The following is a 20,493-nucleotide window of genomic DNA, read 5'->3' as shown; positions in this document are numbered from 1 at the left end:
TTGTTGTTTGGACTTGTTGGGGAACACAGTAATTTCAAAAAAAATCCTACGCACACGCAAGATCATGGCGATGCATAGCAACGAGAGGGGAGAGTATTATCTACGTACCCTTGTAGACCGTAAGTGGAAGCGTTATGACAACGCGGTTGATGTAGTCGTACGTCTTCACGATCGACCGATCCTAGTACAGAAAGTACGTCACCTCCGCGATCTGCACACGTTCGGCTCGGTGAGTCCCATGAACTCACGATCCAGCAGAGTGTCGAGGGAGAGCTTCGTCAACATGACAACATGATGATGGTGATGATGATGCTACCGAAACAGGGCTTCGCCTAAGCACCGCTATGATATGATCGAGGTGGATTATGGTGGAGGGGGGCACCGCACACGGCTGGAAACAATCAACTTGTGTGTCCTAGGGTGCCCCCTGCCCCCATATATAAAGGAGCAAGGGGGGAGGCCGGCCGGCCCTTGGGGCGTGCCAGGAGAGGAGGAGTCCTCCTCCTAGTAGGAGTAGGACTCCCCTTTCCTACTCCTACTAGGAGAGGGAAAGGAAGAAGGAGAGGGAGAAGGAAAGGGGAGCGCTGCCCCCCTTCCCTAGTCCAATTCGGACTAGAGGGGTAGGGGCGCGCGGCCTGCACTCTCTCTCTCTCCACTAAGGCCGATGTGGCCCATTAGTTCTCCCGGGAGGGGGGGGGGTCCGGTAACCCTCCGGTACTCCGGTTTTCTCCAAAATCACCCGGAACACTTCCGGTGTCCGAATATAGCCGTCCAATATATCAATCTTTATGTCTCGACCATTTCGAGACTCCTCGTCATGTCCGTGATCACATCCGGGACTCCGAACTACCTTCGGTACATCAAAACACATAAACTCATAATACCGATCGTCACCGAACGTTAAGCGTGCGGTCCCTACGGGTTCGAGAACTATGTAGACATGACCGAGACACGTCTCCGGTCAATAACCAATAGCGGAACCTGGATGTTCATATAGGCTCCCACATATTCTACGAAGATCTTCATCGGTCAAATCGCATAACGATATACGTTGCTCCCTTTGTCATCGATATGTTACTTGCCCGAGATCCGATCATCGGTATCTCAATACCTAGTTCAATCTCGTTATAGGCAAGTCTCTTTACTCGTTCCATAATGCATCATCCCGCAACTAACTCATTAGTCACATTGCTTGCAAGGCTTATAGTGATGTGCATTACCGAGAGGGCCTAGAGATACCTCTCCGACAATTGGAGTGATAAATCCTAATCTCGATCTATGCCAACTCAACAAACACCATCGAAGACACTTGTAGAGCACCTTTATAATCACCCAGTTACGTTGTGATGTTTGGCAGCACACAAAGTGTTCATTCAGTATTCGGGAGTTGCATGATCTCATAGTCATAGGAACATGTATAAGTAATGGAGAAAGCAATAGCAACAGACTAAACGATCATCGTGCTAAGCTAACGGATGGGTCTTGTCAATCACATCATTCTCTAATGATGTGATCCCTTTAATCAAATGACAACTCATGTCTATGGTTAGGAAACATAACCATCATTGATTCAACGAGCTAGTCAAGTAGAGGCAAACTAGTGACACTCTGTTTGTCTATATATTCACACATGTACTAAGTTTCCGGTTAATACAATTCTAGCATGAATAATAGAAATCCTTCTTGCTACCTCTTGAGCACTGCGTTGGTTTTCCCTTGAAGAGGAAAGGGTGATGCAGCAAAGTAGTGTAAGTATTTCCCTCAGTTTTTGAGAACCAAGGTATCAATCCAGTAGGAGGCTACACGCGAGTCCCTCTCACCTACACAAAACAAATAAATCCTCGCAACCAACGCGATAAGGGGTTGTCAATCCCTACACGGTCACTTACGAGAGTGAGATCTGATAGATATGATAAGATAATATTTTTGTATTTTTATGATAAAGATGCAAAGTAAAATAAAAGGCAATTAAAATAACTAAGTGTTGGAAGATTAATATGATGAAGATAGACCCGGGGGCCATAGGTTTCACTAGTGGCTTCTCTCAAGAGCATAAGTATTTTATGGCGGGTAAACAAATTACTGTTGAGCAATTGACAGAACTGAGCATAGTTATGAGAATATCTAGGTATGATCATGTATATAGGCATCACGTCCGAGACAAGTAGACCGACTCCTGCCTGCATCTACTCACTACAAAAAAAAGACACATCCGTGACATTTTGGGCCGAACGATTTTTTTTCTGTCATACATATGACACTTCTATGACGATAATTGTGACAAAACCCGCTATCATCATAGATGTGGTGGGCTCCTACTTCTATGACAAAAAATCATGACAGAAAATGGGCTTTTCGTCCTGGGCGCGCCAGAGACGCAGCTGCATGACATTCTTTGGGCCGTCCATGACGGAAAAAACCGTGGTAGAAGCAAGGGCGAGGAAAATTTCGGGGAGTTCCCGGTTACGGTGGGAGGTCGGGGGCCGAGCGATGCGCGTTTCTCTCGTACACGTACGCGCGTGTGTGCGAGGCGTTGGCTCTAACTGAACCCGAGCGAGGCGTTGGGCTCTAACTGAACCCGAGCGATTGCACTGCAGGCTACGCATTACTGAACCCGAGCGATCGACTGATGGCTGCTAACTGAACCCGATCGAGCGATTCCTTCGCTACTGCTGCTAACTGAAGCCGATCGATGCTGCCTCTGGATGAACAGTGAGCGTTACGGGGGGGGGGGGGGGTGGGTGGGGGTTGGATGAACAGTTCCCGGTGGGGGTGGATGAACAGGACCCCGTGGTGTTGCCTCTGGATGAACAGGACCCCGATCGATCGAGTCGGTTGGGGCTGGATGAACAGGACCCCGTGGAGGGCTGGATGAACAGGACCACCCAGTGGAGGGCAGGATGAACAGTAGACGGTGGAGGGTAGGATGAACAGTAGCCCGTGGAGGGGTGGTTGAATAGGAGCCCGTGGAGAGGGCTGGCTGAACAGTAACCGGTGGAGTAGCGCGCGGTGGAGGCTGGATGAACAGGAGCTCGTGGATGAACAGTCATAGGTGGAGGCTGGAGGAGGTCGACGATGGATGAACAGTAGCTCGTGGAGGCTGGAGGGGATCGACGATGGAGATGAACAGTATCCCGTGGAGTCCCATTTTGCGGTACGCCACACCCCTCCCGATGAACAGGACCCCCGTTTCGACCGTAGCGCTCCAACACAAGTCCGTTTCGTCCGTTTTGCGGTATGCCACACCCCTTCCGATCAACAGGACCCCCGCTTCGACCGCAGGAGGTCTGTTTCCTCCATTTTGCGGTACGGCAGACCCCTCCCGATCAACAGGACCCCGTTCCGAACGTAGGAGGTCCGTTTCCTCCGTTGTGCGGTACGCCAGGCCACGTTTCCATCGCCTGTTCCGTCCAAGCCCTCCCGATGAACACGACCACGCATTCCGTTCTGACCCAGCCGGTTGGCTCCCATGCGTTCTGTTGCCTCCCATAAACACGACGCATTCCGTTGCCTCCCCATGAACACAACGACGACGCTATTTCTCCGTTCCGACCCAGCAATGTACACGAGCCCTGGCCGTACGTATGCGCGAGTAGGCGTTCGATACCCCACCCGTATGTACATATACGTGGCCGTATTTTCTTTCTTGTACCCTGTCCGCTGTACATACATGTACATGCTACGTGCGCGCCTCTACTACTACACGTGCGCGCCTCTACATCGACTAGTATGTACGTACACGTTCGCGACCAGAATGACAATGCTACGTACGCTTCGACCAGGTGGGTCCCGACTGTCAGACACTTCCTTGCCTGCGAAGATGTAGCTGGTGGGTCCCAGCAGTCAGGGGGCGAATCGTTTTTTTTGCCCGGACGCACTTCCTTGCGTGCGAAGATGTAGCTGGTGGGTCCGAGCAGTCAGGGGGAAACATTTTTTTTCGTGAAATACAGTGGCCCGTCCGGTGGGTACCAGCTGTCAGGTGGAGGAATCATTATTTTCCGCGTAATAAGGAGGCACTTCCTTGCTGCGGCCGTGGACCCAGCTGTCAGCCTCTCCACGTACAGTCCACGTCCGATGGAATTCGTTCCTTGACCACGTTGACCACGCCGCGCCGAGAGCACCAGGGTGGTGGACGACGGCGAGGCCTAGGAAGGGGACGACACGGAGGCAGGGAAGACTCGGGCAGTTGTTTCCCACGCGGAGCGGAGTACGACTATATGAGGGTTTACTGGTTCGTCTGCCGTCGCCGGAGAATAACATCAGGTGTGGGTGAGTAGAGGGATGGCTAGGCCAGCGATGGGAATACGGTCGGGCGGTGAGGCCTGCGCGGCAGCACAGCCGGCCGCGAGGAGGAGGGAGCATGCAGTCTCGCCGACGCTTGTTTGAGCGGCTGGAGCAGGAAGAGCAGAGATTGAAGAAGCATGACGACCGTTGGATGGATATCCAACAGTTAGTGCTTGTGCGTCAACCTTTTTTTAGGAAAGCCTCAAATCTATGGAAAACAGCATATAGCCCATCTGCCATTATTTCTAATAATTTACAACCCATTTACTAATTCTTAAGGTTTTTTTGGAGCCCATATTCTTTCTGTTAGCATTACAGCCCATATTGTGGCAACGGTTAAAAAATTATACGAAATTTTGCATATTTCGGTGCGGTCCGAACTGTTTTTAATCCCGAAATTTTGACTCACATTCAAACTGATTTTAAAAATAAATGTATATCAATATAAAATCCAACAAATTCTCCACGCATAAAAATTAATGTAATTTAAAATCTTGAAATGAAAAAAAGATATTTGAAACTAATTGCCGGTTTGATGTGTTTTAAAAATGTACAACCCATTTCTCATTACTGATGGGCCATTTTCTCGGCCAGCTGAATGAAAGCTCTCCTCGTCTTAAAAGATTTGCAGCCCAACAGGCCTGACAAAGCGACTTACTTGGCAAATCACAAAAAAATTGTGCTGTGGCCGTGGACCCAGCTGTCAGCCTCTCCACGTACAGTACTCTTCCGATGGAAGTCGTTCCTTTACCACGTTGACCATGCCACACGGAGAGCACCACGGCGGTGGACGACGGCGAGGCCTAAGAAGGGGATGACGCGGCAGTGGAAGCCCACGCGGAGAGGACTACGAGGGTTCACTGGTTCGGCTGCGGTGTGAGGCTGCCATCCCCGCAGGGCCTGGCCAGCGGTGGGAATAGTAGGGGGCGGTGGGGCCTCTGCGGCAGAACAGCCGACCACGGGAGGCAGGAGCATGCGGCAAGACCGGTGCTGCTTTGGGCGGCTGGAGCAAGAAGACCAGAGGTTGAAGAAGCACTACGGCCGTTGGATGGACATCGTACGGTCACTGGAGTTAGAATCGTTCATATTGACTAAGTTGACAAAGCCCTTCGTCCCCGTCAACTTAGTAGGCCCACAAGTCAGCCTCCCAGCAAGGTGGGTCCCAGCTAGCCGGGGGAGTATTCATTTTTTTGTGCGTAATAAGGAGGCACTTCCGGTGGGTCCGAGCTGACAGCGGGGGAACATTTTTTTCGTGAAATACGGTGGCCCGTCCGATGGGTCCCAGTAGTCAGGGGAAAATGATTTTTTTCGCAAAATACTGGTGGCCCGTCCGGTGGGTCCCTGCTGTCAAGTGGAGGAATCATTATTTTCCGCGTAATAAGGAGACACTTCCTTGCTGCCGCCATGGGCCCAGCTGTCAGCCTCTCCACGTACAGTCCACGTCCGATGGAAGTCGTTCCTTCCACGTTGACCACGCCGCGCCGAGAGCACCAGGGCGGTGGACGACGGTGAGGCCTAGGAAGGGGACGACACGGAGCCGGTGAAGACGCGGCAGTGGATGCTCGCGCGGAGAGGAGTATGAGGGTTCACTCGTTCGGCTGCGGTGTGAGGCTGCCGTCGCCGTAGGGCCTGGCCAAAGATGGGAATAGTAGGGGCAGTGAGGCCTCCACGGCAGCACAGCCAGCCACGGGAGACAGGAGCAGGCGGCACGACCGGCGCTGCTTTGGGCGGCTGGAGCAAGAAGACCAGAGGTTGAAGAAGCACTACGGCCGTTGGATGGACATCGTACGTTCACTGCAGCTAGAATCGTTTATATTGACTAAGTTGACAAAGCCCTTAGTACGTCAACTTAGTAGGCCCACAGGTCAGCTTCTGAAACGATGCGCCCCAGATGTCAGGGGAGGAATCATTTTTTGGGCGGGTGAAGCTAGAATATCCGAGATTGAAGAAGAAGCACGGCATCCGTTGGATGGACATTCAACGGCCACTGCTTCTAGAACCGTGTGTTGATTATAAGTTGACAAAGCCTTGCATACGCGTCAACTCTGTTTTTTAGGGGACGCGTCAACTTAGTAAGGCCAGAAGTGTGTGGCAGAGAACTTATAGCCCATTTGAGATTTGTAAGAATGTGTAGCCCATTTTTGAATTCTAATGAAATTTACTACAACCCATTTACAGTTTGTTAAAAGTACAGCCCATTTCAACCAACCGTTCAAAACAGAATTCAATAAAATTTCTCACATTTTGATGGGATCCGAAATATTTTTATCCCGAAATTTCTAGTCAGATTAAATACAATTTTAATATAAATTTATATTACGTAAAAATCCAACGAAACATTGCGCTCGCAACAATTAATGAAATTAAAATTTTCAATATCCAAAAATTATATTTTATAAAGTAATCATGTGTTTGGTGCATTTTTTTATAGTTACTGCCCAGTTTTTATAATTACATCTCATTTATTATTTCTTAAAGCCCATTTTCTTATTAAGCCTAATGCATCCATTCTAGGAAAGATTTACAGCCCAGTGGGGCGGAGAATAACAACTTGACCTTGCCTGGGTATTCCTAAAAAAAGTATAGCTCGGCTAGCCATTTTCAGCTTGAAAAAAATTAATATCTGGGCTGGATATCTGGCCTGGGCTAGACGGGCCACAGCCCGTCCAGTTAATACCTGCAGCGATGTTTTCATTGTTGTTTAGAGGAGAAAAATTAATATCTGGGCTAAACATCGAAAAACTCTGCAGTGCTCACACCTCAAAAACACAAATACTGCTCGAGCTGCTTGGTCCCAGCTGTCGGCCGCTTCTTGTGCAATTCTCTCGTTTATTGACTAGTACTACGTAGGTTGACAATGGTGTGGGACCGTGATGTCAGGAAACCAGGGGGAAGCAAAATAAATAACTCCAGCGAGCGCTTCCACCTCGGCTCGTTGTCTCCCGTGGAAACCCCTTTCCTCCCTTTTTTTGCCCGGGCAAGGACCAATGCATGCAGCACGTCCATGCGGTTATTAGGCAAGAAATAAAAGCGCTTTGCATGCTATGAATTACGATGGCCTGCATGGATAGCTAATAAGGCATCCTCTTAACTAATGTGATTAAATGTTGTGTTTAGAAGAGAGAAATATTCTTCTTTTCCACCAATCTGCTTGCACCTAGGTCGTAATGCACCTTCTAATACGATTTATTCACCTAGACGGAGGGAGTATAGTTATATATATATATATATATAAAATAAGGAGGCACTTGCGTACGTGAGGCTATGGACCTGGTGGGTCCCCATTGTCATCCTCTCCAAGTAAAGTCATCTCCTCGCCCGCGTGCGCTTTCCGCTCGAAACAGTCAGCGCCATCCGTCCCGCTTCCCGGTGCAGGCGATTGCTCCGCCTTCAAACGACACAAGTGTCGTCCGTTCGTCCATCTGCCGCCCACATTAATGATACGCGGTTCCCGAGGCGGCTACTCCGGCGCCACACATCCATCCCTCCGCCCGCCCACCATTGCTATATAAACTGCTGCGCCGGCCATAGCCGCAGTCATCCGCATCCGTTCCCTTTCTCCTGTCCACACCACTACTTCCCACCATGGCTTCCTCGCGCTCCAGCGCTCTTCGGGACGGGTGGACAACGAACCACAAGGAGATGGCAGTCATTGCTGCCGATCGGCTGGCCGACAGGCAGCCAGAGGATGACAACGTCCCAATGGAGAACATGGTAGTCGATGATCCGGCGCCAACCCCCTCCTCCGCGCCATCCTCGCCGGTGCATTGCACCATGACCATCGGCGAGGCCCGTGCCCAATATATGGACAGTGTGAGGCAGATGCGTCAGGAGCAGTTCCGGGAGGCGCAGGCCGACGCTGCCTACAACCACCATCTCCTCCAGAAGCATCTGCAGGCGGAGGGGCAGATCGCCGCGGAGCAGGAGGCGCTGCTCGACTCGTACTGCTCCGCCCGCAAGGGCCGCCTCAAGCGCTGGCGGGAGCGCATGCGGGTGGCGGAGGCTGCGGTCGCCTACAAAGAGGCTAGCAAAGAGGGTGATGAAGCGGGCGAGGCGCTGTTTGGCGAGACCGAGGACGAGGCAGAGGACAATGCCGGCTCCGACAAGTCCCCGCTCCACTGGCATCGACGAGGCCCTGCTCCGCCGAGGCCCCGCGGCACCAACAACGAGGCAGAGGACACCGCCGGCTCCGCCGAGGCCCCGTCCCGCCAACAACGAGGCAGAGGACATCGCCGGCTCAGCCGAGGCCCCACCCTGCCGGCAACGTGGGGGAGGATTTCCACCGCTCCACTGAGGCGCCGCCCGCCGGCAACGAGACAGAGGACATCGCCGGCTCCGCCGAGGCCCCGCCCCGCTGCCAACGAGGTCGCGCCACACAGAAAACGAGGAAGAGTAGAACACAGTAGGTCACCGCCGCTCAGGTCCAAGTAAGGCCACCGCTGCTACCCTCCTGTTGAAGCCAAGCTAGGCGGGTTGACCATTGACGGCCGGTTAGCTTCTTGGCGGTGACGTGGAGTCGGGGAGTTCTGCCGGAGAATAATGCTGCTTCTACTTAACTGCTGGTGCAGTTGGCTGACCGACACATGGGCCCAACAGGCCACATGTCAGTTACGCAGCTGCACCTGCAGTTAAGTCACTGAAGCTTCTGTTCGGCTCAACGGGACACAGGTGGGTAGCTTCGGTTAATTAATTATACCTCCAGCGTACCCCTTTTTAGTTGAAGAATGTATGAAATGTAATGAAATCTGGCATGTTTATATGAAATCCGACCATGTATGAATGAATTTATTTTGATTAGTTCGAATTCCTGTATCACTGGCATTGGATGAACATGCAAAACAATATGTACTAGCATTATTCCCAGGGTGATCACCTCGTTTGCAGTAGTTTCACATGTACTCCCTCCGGTCCTTTCTAGTCCGCATATAAGTTTTGTCTGCAGTCAAAGTATCTCTACTTTGACCAATCTTATACAAAAAGTATGCACTTTCACAATGTGCGAAGTAAAAAGGAATAGAAGGAGTACAAAGAGTTTGAGCAGGTTTTTAGTGTTTCTGTACATTGCAATCAAACACACATGCCTGGCAATTCATAGAGAACATTCAAAACAATCGATGATTATATGCATCCCAGTGACTCACATGTCAGAGGCAATATTTACTTCACAACTAAAGAATAAAGAAAAAATTGATCGACGCTGCTAACAGCAAGGGCGTCCCATTCGAAAATATCAAACACATGTCTTGCTAAAATCAATGAGCAAAATTTGACAAGGTTATCCCATTCCAAAATATCAAATGCCTACGATTGTGGAATGGGCAGGGTTTTCCATCACTGTTTGCTCGAAAAAAGGAAAGGAAATATTTAAAACATCACAGATGAAGCACTTCTCAAGGACAATACCACTTTTTCATGACAGTATCTAAATAGTAGCACAACACCAATAGAGATGACAAAGCTCAATCATATGGATGAAATCAGTGGGCGAGTACCAACCTTTGTCAGGAGGCTTATTGTGTAGAGCATACAGATGAAGAAATTCTCTGGAACCATCTGTTACAATCTACGGTGGTGGCCATGCTTACTATATACTCCTCAATTAGTTTAATGTTTCCAACATCTTCTTGTGCAGTTCCACTAAAATATATGGTATCTTCAAAGAAGATCCCTGTTCGCACAAGTAGAGATAATTACATATTACATTAAGAGTGGCATCAAATCAGTGGCAAAACAATTGCTCGTTCCAGCCATAGCAATAAATTAAGATGCAAAACTATATCATTACTTGTGTCATCACAGTTCCAGTGCTTCATTACAGCACCGGGAGTTGATTTTTGTTTTCTTCCCCTTGTTCTTCCCCTTCATCACTTGGTTCAATAACAAACAAGCTTTGCCTTCAATGTAAGATTTGGCATGTCAATTAGGGAGCACAAGTATAGTACTAAACTTAATTTTCTGATGAAAGTGGCAAAATACAGGCCAGCAGTTGTGAAATATCCTTATCTTACCTCAATGGGATATTACGGTGCACATGCAGATTGGAAGTCTTGTCTCCATTTGTGCAGTTCACTAAAATCAAGCAACATTATCGTACAAGTAGCACAACATATGAATGCACACTGCAGAATCATGTGAAAGAAGGCTAGTACTGACCTCTCATGATGCGGAATTCGAACAACTCACAAGAAGAAGATCTGAACCAAATTCGCCTTAACGGATAGGAAGTAAGATCTCCTCTTGTGCAGTTCCACTAAGATCAAGCAATCAAGCAACGTTGTCGGTGTGACATTTTGGTTGAACTGCACAAAACACTCTTAAAACAAAAGTGTTTTGTGCAGTGCTACAAAAGGTCACAATGGCAACGAGGTGAAGCAGATAACCCTGTTTACACAGAGGTGCAAAGGAAACAATTAGTGGTCAATAACGGTGGATGACACAGAAGCCAACAAAAAGAAGCATCTACCTTATCTAAATGGGAAAGAAAGCAAGACAGTAGCATTTCTCAAACGGTGGCATTGATTAATATTAACATAGATATTATATTAACAATAAAATTCATTAAACATGTAATTTGCTTTTAACTGTGGCATTGCATCAATTTTCCAACGACATTATTAGAGGGTGTTTGTTTACAGGGACATTTTGGTGTAGGGACTAAAAAACTCCGTGTCAGTCCCATCTAAACCAAAGAGGAGGGACTTTTAGGGACTAAAAGTGGGCATTTGGGACTAAAGAAAGAAGACCCCGAGGGAGTCTTTTTGGGACTTTTTCCAACAGTTGCCCCTGCCACGCATTGCACCTTGTCTCTATTAGTTCATTACTAGGGGTAACATGGTCTTTTAGCATGTCATTTAATAACCTCTAGTCCATGTTTAGTCCCTGGAACCCAGTAGGTAGGGACTAGGGAGTTTTTAACTAAACAGGGCCTTAGATTAACAACAGCTAATGAGTTGCACGGGACAGTGGACGCACCAGCACCATGTGCATCTACCGATGTACTGTGGTCATGCACAGTCTGTTGCAACAAAGAACAAGCAACCAAGGAGCATATTTGTGTTGGTCCCAGTTTTGTTATCTTTAGACGCCTTTCCCTATGTGAGCGCAGCAAATCTAGTCCTGCTCAAACTCTATAGCCTTGTCCCTTCCTTTCCTTTTTGAACTAGTACTTTCGCCCCTTCCTTTCCTCTTTGAACCACGTCCTAGATTTATGCGATACAACTTTCCCCACTACTTTCCCCCATTCCTTTCCTCTTTGAACCACGTCCTAGATTAATGCTATACAACTTTCCCCCTTCATTTCCTCTTTGAACCACGTCCTAGATTCATTCTATATACAACTTTTCCCACTACTTTCCCCCACTCCTTTCCTCTTTGAACCACGTCCTAGATTCATGGTATACATGCAGCTAGAGCAATGCATGTGGAGTAAGTAAATTATACCTTAAGGTTTTTGGGGCGTGGTTCGGTGGGCGACGGGACGACAGCGAAGAAGAAGGGGTCGGAGGCCCTCCTGCACCGCCGCTGGGTGGAAAGTGAACAGTTGCGCCGGTAGTCCCTCGCCGACGGCGACAGCGTTAAGCCTCCTTTCCTTCCCGGCGGACGGATCCTGCCGGCTCTTTGAGCAACAGTGAGGGGAGAGAGAGGCCAACGAAGTCTTGTTTAGATCTAGAGAGGGTGAGAGTGTGTGAAGAGAGCAACTACAAGCGCCCAGGCTCCAGCGAGAGAGGGCGAGAGAGTGAGCAAACAGGCTAACCAGCTACGCAACCCTCCCGTTATGTTCAGCGAGAGGGAAATAACCTTTTATACATTCCTGCATTCGTGTGACAAGCATGCCGTGTTTTTTTGTGTGTGTGGGAGTCACTGGGATTTCAATCATAATCGTGTCATGTGGCTTTGGTGGTAAGACTATCCACAGTGGTGCAGAAATAATGCAGCCTTAGTCACCTTACCTCCCTCCACGTAGTACGTTGGGTCCCACCAGTCAGAGGGTGAAACAAACAAATTAATAAGAAAAATTAAAAGCGCCAATGATGTATCTTACCTCACACATCTCGCTACTGCCCGGGAACACTGTCCAATTGATCCCTCTGTTCGCTCACGTACTATTTTAAGTGAATCCTTATTATAACACGCACACAAATTTTGGCCACTTGTATTCAACTTAAGTCAGTGTGCCACCATATCTCGTATACTTACTACTCCCTCCGTCTAGGTGTAATAAGTCACGTTAGAAGGTGCAACGGGACCAAGGTGCATGCGTGTGCGTGTGTGTGTGTGTGTGTGTTAGAGAGAGCGACAGATCGACCTACTCCTACAGAGAGATGTTGTGTAGTGTACGATTTTGGCCACGAGAGTCGGTGCATCCTCTCGTTTCCGGGCGTGTCCGGTAGGGACATGCGGATAGCTGCCACGCCCGCTCCTGACCAACCTGGCCCACCCAAAGCCCCTCCATCGCCCCCGCGCGCTTCCCGCCTGAAACGGTCAGCGCCGCTCCAAAGAATCGGTGCCGCATTCATGCCCGGGCAGAGCGGACGCGACCTCTCACTGGTGCAAGAGTGATGGTTGCTTCGTCCGTCCAACTTACTGTTGGGTCTATGTGATTTGACGGCTCATTGGTCTTTATTACTAAGGTGGTAGGACTGCTGGATGTCCCACGCTTTCGGCGAAAGGAGGTATACTACTACTACTAGATTACAATTTTCTCCATTCTTACAGCGGAGGCGTGCAAGAGCAGTGAAAACACGCAGGCTCAGTGATTACATGGCCCACCTCACACTACTATCACCGTGCGATACCTAACTCTTTACATAGTACTCCCTCCGTTCCTAAATATTACTAGATGAGTCCCCGCGCGTTGGCGCGGAACAGCGGTATATCTCTCTGCGCAAAATTATCGATTTCATAGAACAAAAAAAACTCTATAACCGCATGACAAATGTGGTAGCCAAACTAAATAAACTCCCATCATCATTTAGATCATCCCACGTAAGGAAAAAGATCAGCCAACTCCTGAACTCCTACTGCATAATGGGATTATATTTTTCTTTTTGACATGTTAATGGGACTTAAAAGCTCACTTACATGCATGCTACCGGTGAATGCTTGCATGCAGACATGTTGATGTGATTTAAAACCCACTCACATGCATGTGGCATGGTATTTCTGCATGCTTGCATGTGGCCTAGTGCAGAGCCTCTCAACGTCAAGATCAGACGGCTATTATGGACTGATTTACTTCATCTAACGGCTACATCAATTTTGATGACGTGGCTCAAGGAGAGGATAGAGAATTCCTAGTAGTGGGGGCTAGCTATTACTAGTAGATATAAGTCTTTGTAGAGATTCCACTACATACGAAACAAAATGAATGAATCTACACTTAAAATGCATCTATATACATCCGCATGTGGTTCATGGTGAAATCTCTACAAAGACTTATATTTAGGAACGGAGGAAGTACTAGTATAGTACGTACTGTAATTTATCAGCGAGATAAATTTGTACAATGCTATGAAGCTTCCAGCTTCTGTTACATGTATCTTGCGTCCGAGGTTACCCGTTGCAACATTTCATCAAATACAAAGGAGACTAACATGCATGCTATTGCATCTCAATGATTGATAGATCATAGCAAATATGTACTCCCTCTGTTCCAAAATAAGTTTCTCAACTTTGTGCAAACTTTAGTACAAAGTTGTACTACTACTAAAGTTGACACTTATTTTGGAACAGAGGCAGCTAAAGAAAAAAACAATCCATGCAGTCCCTAGCCCTTGAACCATGAACCCTGACCAGGCTTCAATTTGCTGGCAACGTTCGAGCTTCCTAATAAATGAAGTTTGCAACCTTTTGACCATCGGATCATTTTGTGCAGTTTCACCAAAATCGAGATGAGCATCCCTGTGGCAAAGAAATTGAACAAGCATGATTAGAATATGATTACTGGGACTAGTTGATGAGACATAAACTCATCACAAATACAGTACGTAGAAGCCAGTAGAGGTATGTGCGGGGCAAAAAAGTAGAGAAATATCCACAAATACAGTGGGCAGCTGGAGCAGTGGTGCAAGCCGGCTATAAAGGGAGTTGTACCTGAGGGACGTAGCTCAACCTTGAGGAGGGCGGCGGGAGGCGGCAACTGCCCATGTCGCGGCAGTGAGCAAGGGACGAAGGCAACCTCACCGGCTTTGTGAGAGAGAACGGCGGGGACCCCTGATCGGGACGTGCCGATAGTGGGTTTTCACCGTCGGCGACGGCCACCGCATCTACACTAAGCATCCACCCTTCCCCAAGCAGACGTGATCCATCGGGATGTTAGAGATGTGGCCACAGTCGTTTTGTGCGAGAGAGTGTGAAGAGAGCAACCCCAGCAAGCAACCGTGTAGGCTGGCCCGTCCTGACTATGTACTCCTTTTCTCTCCATATGAACCTATCATATTGCGTACGTGCCACTGAAGAAAAAAAATTTTATTTATAAATGACGCGGCACCTACTACTCGTTCTCCTATAACCTTGCGCTTGGCATCTCCAAAATATTGACTTTGTGATTGGCTCTTCGCCTCTTCGGGAAGTCGAGCAATAATGGTAGTGCAGTATATATCGTTCTGGCTATATGAGACCGAATGAATTGTTGCACGTCCACCACGTGGGCGAGGGTCGAGGGGCGAGGGAGAGTGCTACATACGGAGCAAAATGAGTGAATCTACACTCTAAAATACGTCTATATACATCAGTGTTTGGAGTATGTACTAGTAGTTCATATTGAAATCTACTAAAGGACATATATATTCCAAACAATATGATATAATCTCTATAACCAAGGTAGTAGGGGCGAGGAGTAAACGGAGGGAGTAGCAAATTTTTCTCCTCGTCCTGCGAGCCACCGCGCGCATGTGCGAGGGAGCGGGCGTAAGGTGTAGTAAGCAAGCTTCACCTCATCCTGCGAGCCACCGCGCCCGTGGGCGGGGGAGACGGTGTACTAAGCAAGCTTCTCCTCGTTCTGCGAGTTGACGGGACACATCAAAAGTACTCCAGTGTATAGAGCCTTGCCTCTAAGGTAGGCCCCACATGGTTTGCCTCTTTTTTTAACATAACACGTCAAGTCGCAATTTGTTTGTTCACCCGTGGTAGATGATCCTCCCTCCACCAAGTGGACAACCAGCACACGTGCCAAATTACCACGTGGGCTGCCTTTTTCGTACAGAAATGAGCTCCACCGTGTACCCATGCGGGTGTGGTTGGGAAAGAGACGGGAGTACGTGCGCCGTGCATGCACCTCTTCTCTTCGTGCATGTTCCCCACCTACGTGGGTGTGTGTGAGAGATACAAACCGCGTTCGTGAGTGTTTTTTGTTTTGGGGTGGGGGTGGGGTGGGGGTTGATTTAGTGAATTATTTGTGGGAATATGTGTCGATGACATCTCAAACAAAATTTTGCATGCAATGTGTGTGAAATGGAGGCCTATCCATATCATACATAGAGGGTCGGGCAATCCACGAGAAGAGAGGGAGGGGTCATAGCTATCGATAGAGTCGAAGAGAGGATCAAGTGGGTGGGTGCGAGATCGATGAAGAGAGCCATCGAAATTGTGTGTGTGTGTACAAGTCAAAGATATAGGGCGACTGGCCTACCGGAACGTTAGAGGGCACACGTCAAGTTTGTGTGTGGCAGGGAGACATGACTAGAGCGCTTGATGTATCAGTGTGTGTGGGGGGAGGGGGTGGTGGGAGGGGTAGGCAGAGGCCTAACTATAGAGGTAGAATGACTCGTATATATGTTGAGAAGGAGAGACCCAGCTATGTCTTGAGGGAGATCGGTCGACATCCATACATAACTGAAGGACGGGAAATATGATGGGAGAGAGATAGAGGAGAGAGAGGGAGGGAGAGGGAGCGACAGGGGTAGAGTGCTGGATGGGTGATGGAGTTGCTTCTCGAAGATGGTGGGAGAGGCCTACTAGACAAACTGAGGGTAGAACTGCAATGTTATCAATAAGAGTGGGGATGTGTTTCTATGTGTGCCTGTGCGTGATAGATCTGTCGGGACACATCCATGGATGATGAAGGGGAACCATGTGTTTGGTAAGCAAACCTAACTAGATCGGTAGATCAATTGTTGTTTGTCGGAGGAAGGGAGAGACACAACTAATGAGGTAGATCGATTGACGTGTGGGTAAAAACGAGTTATAAGGACCTAGCTAGCTATATGTATAGCGATAGATCGGTCGGTGTACGTCCATTTGTTAGAGGCTAATAAGGCCCAGCGAGACGGATAGACAGAGAGAATGGAGCTAGGAGGTGGTGCGAGAGGCCCAACTACTAGCTAGATAGGGGGAGGAGTGTGCGGTTGTGAGAAAGCGATGAAAAGAGGAGCGAGAGTTTACACGTGTGTCTGACCGTATGAGAGACACGAGGCAAGGACACATAAAGGAGGAGATTGAAGGTGTGTTTGTATGTTGTAGGCAGGCATCACTGGAGAGGTTTATCGATCGGTGTGTGTCGGAAAGGAGTTGTGGAGACTCTGGGAGAATGACCTAAAGAAAAAAATGAATGTGCCCGGTGGATAGAATGCCGAGGGAGGGGGAGGGCGAGGAGGGCGTGTGCATGCACGAGAGAAAGTTAGTGGTAGCTACAAAGGTTAGAGAATTGTGTGGGTGTAAGAGACTAACAAAGATCATAATTTGATATGAAAGCAGATTCATATATTTGAATAGGAGATCATAGTGTTTAAAACATTGCATGCATGAATATAGCGGTGATACATGTGTTGTGCACATGTTATACCATAATGTGATAATGCATGGTGTTTGCAACTCACAGCTAAATGCTGAACAATGTAAACCATACTATACATCAAACAATCTCACATTTTATTTGAATTTGTGATAATGTGTGGCGTTTGCAGCTTACAACTAAATATCGAACAATCTAAACAATACTATATATCGAACATTCTCACATTTTATTTGAATTTGTGGTAATGTGTGGTGTTTGCAACTCACATCTAAATACTTGTAGGAGTAGGGGGCGGGGCACCATACATAATGTGATAAACACATTATACATATGAGACATGGTTTAGATTATGAAGATCTAGCTAGAGCTAGAAATGTAATGTGATTTGAAATCAAAATAAAGTGGATTCAGAAAATCTAGTTCGAGTTCATATAGTACACATAGTTCATATGTAACTCGAGACTAATCATGTGGTGTGCTGTGAAGATAATACACAAACGATGGTTTAACTTGACAATAATGATGATTGTAGATCTTATTAAAACAGAGAAACGAATTCAAATGCTTTGACTTCAGAACAATCATTACTGTAGATCTTATTCAAATAGAGAAACAAATTCAAATTTAGTTCATATTGAAGCGGTAGTATATACGTTTGGAATGCACTAAAACGTTCATTTGAGTAGTAGGTTGCATGCATTATACATGTAGCGAAATATTTTAATTGAACATAACATGAATTCAAAGTTTTGAATGACATTTGTAGGGCACATTGATTTGGTACAGTACATGTTAGGCTTGTTCAGAAATTTCAACCAGCGCCTTGTTAGCCCGAAATATTTAAGATATATCTTTGTCTCGTTGTGCTCCGACAACTCCCTCCATCTCAACCCGCACCTTGCTATTCCGAAATTACAACGCGCGCGAAAACTCCCACCTCCTGTGAAATCCTGACACGCGAAATGCCCGTGGTACCCCTGAACCGAAAGAACCACCTCAAATCGGTGGGGGTACTTTCGTAACTTACCCCACATTTCGGACAAGCGCGTCTCTAAGCCATGATTCCCCACTGCCATCCCATCCGCCCACCCATTCGTACACCGAGGCCGCGAAAACCCGCGATGAAACCCCACACCCTGCTCCGTCCGCCACCCAGCCGGAGCCTCTTCCCTGATGATGTCGTCCACAGCAACACCTCGACGTCCCTCATCCACCGTACCGGATGAGGATCCGTCGTCGATCTCATCGTCCCGCCGGTTCAGCCACCCCGTCCTCCACCTCCAAGGAGCTGCCCCGATGTTCCCCTTGTCTTTCGCGCAACCTCCATTCCCACACTGCCGTCTTCACCTGCACCACCGGAAGAGCATCATCATCACCGTTTCCTCGGATGAAGCTGCGGCCTAATCGGCGCCACCAAAGAGGTTGTACACTAATCGCCGCATTTTCTTCTTGATTCGATCTCACGGTGCTGCCGGCGCTCGGTCCCGAGCCGACACGGCGTGGCTCCATCCACGGCGGCGTCGCCAGCCACTTCCTCCACGGCGTCGCTCCCTCGGCGGCGACGTCCACATCAGTAGGACCTGCTGCTGCTTTAGCTCTCGCTCGCGCTGCTGCTCTGCTCTTGCTCTCGGTCCCCTGCCTGGTCTGCTCTTGCTATTGCTCGCGCTGCTGCTCTCGCTCTTGCTCTTGCTTGCGATGCTGCTCCGATTTAGCTACACTTCACTCCGATGTCGCCGGGGTGAAGGAAGAACCAGCCGCAGCGGGGAGGGGGGCTCGCCGGAGAGGCACCCCATTATCTATCTTAGGGTTCAGGATGGGGGCGGTGGTCACCGGCGGTGGCGGGGCGTTGGCGGGGCGGTGGCGTGGGGATCGCCGGAGAAAAAGCTTGGCACGAGGGGGGGGGGGCTAGAGGTATGGCCGGGGCGGCAGCGGACCGGTGGTGGGGAGTGTTTTCGGGGCGGGCAGGGCGGCGCACCGCGGGCGGCGGGGGGCTGCTGTTTGGCCGGCTCAGGGGGTGGAGGTTGAAGATGAACCGCAGGCCCTTGATTTCGTATCCAACGGCTGCAAAATTGACTGACCAGAGATGAAAAAGTCAATCGACCGACGTGTAGCCTCACCTTGCTAGTGCATCCAGTTTCGACAGCAAAATTCAGTTTCGACAGTTAAGTTCAGTTTCGACAGTTAAGTTCAGTTTCGACAGTTAAGTTCAGTTTCGACAGTTAAATTCAGTTTCGACAGTTAAGTTCAGAGATGAGCGGCTGATGTATTTTACATCTAGCACTTTGTGGTTATGTATTTTACGTCATGTATTGGAGATGCTATTAGAATTCCACTCAGGTTAACGTTGTTCGTTGTCTCTCTTGTCCTGCTTCAGCCTCGGCGTCGTACAACTCACCGGAGCTGCTCCAATGACGAAACCCTCCATCACAGCGGAGCAGTACTCGGGATCCATCTCCATACGCCTAAGATCTTCTCCCCCTCCTCCAACAGCCAAGTCAACCGGAGCATCCTCACCGGCCAACCCAATCACGCTGAGATCGACATGGCTTCGCCAAAGAGGTTGTACACTTGTTGCATCTCTTTTTTACTCTACATGTTATATATATTGTCCACTGAGCACATGGATTTGTTCCTTTAGTGTCTCCTTGAAAGAAAAAATGTAGGAATTTTAATTTTCACCGTGCATTTTCTTGTGGTTTGAATTAATCTCACCATGCTTCTTTGCATCTTGTGATCTTCCAATTGTTGTGAATCAAACACCCAGATTGGCAGAAATCATGTGTTTTTAAGTTCTCTGTTTTGCACGTACATTCCTATCCTATTCCTGTCTATTTCCTATCCCTGCATTGTTGGAATCCTCCAATTCAAACGAGCCCTTACAGAATTACTTCTCTTACAGATAGTTTTCAAAGAAAACCTTGTGTGGTTTGTCCCGCTCCTGCTGCGCCGTCGTCCACCCCAGCTCAGCTGCTCCAACGACAGAAGGGTCCAGCACAGCAGGGATCCTGCCTCCAGACTGTCTTTCGCCGCCTCAGATCTTCTTCCCCGCTGCTGGCAGCCATGAAAACTGCACTACCATCATCAACCAAGCATATGACCTCGAGGACTACACGGGTCCGCAAGAGAGGTCGCACTCTTTCGTGTCTGCTTACGTTATGCATCGCTTAATATTACATGCTACTTTATCGTCCTGTTCACCGATTAGACTCTGAGTCAGCTCCAAACTAATGGTCAAACTTGAGTTTTTAAATGGTTGTGGGGTACATATCGGGGCCGCTATCAATAGTATCTATCTACTATCTGGTTAATCTCCGGTGTCTACTATGAGTTTCATGTTGGGTGGGAAACAAACAGTAAAGAAGCCATTATCTGTATTTTTTTAACTGAAGCCATTATCTGCCTGCTATTATTGGTTTTGGGTCTATCCACAGGTTGCCACCATCACTCTGGATTTCTGCATGCACTCCTTACATAAT

The sequence above is a fragment of the Triticum urartu genome, chromosome 1 (assembly GCF_003073215.2).
Source record: "Triticum urartu cultivar G1812 chromosome 1, Tu2.1, whole genome shotgun sequence".
Classification (NCBI taxonomy): domain Eukaryota; kingdom Viridiplantae; phylum Streptophyta; class Magnoliopsida; order Poales; family Poaceae; genus Triticum; species Triticum urartu.
This window is presented reverse-complemented; position numbering follows the sequence as displayed.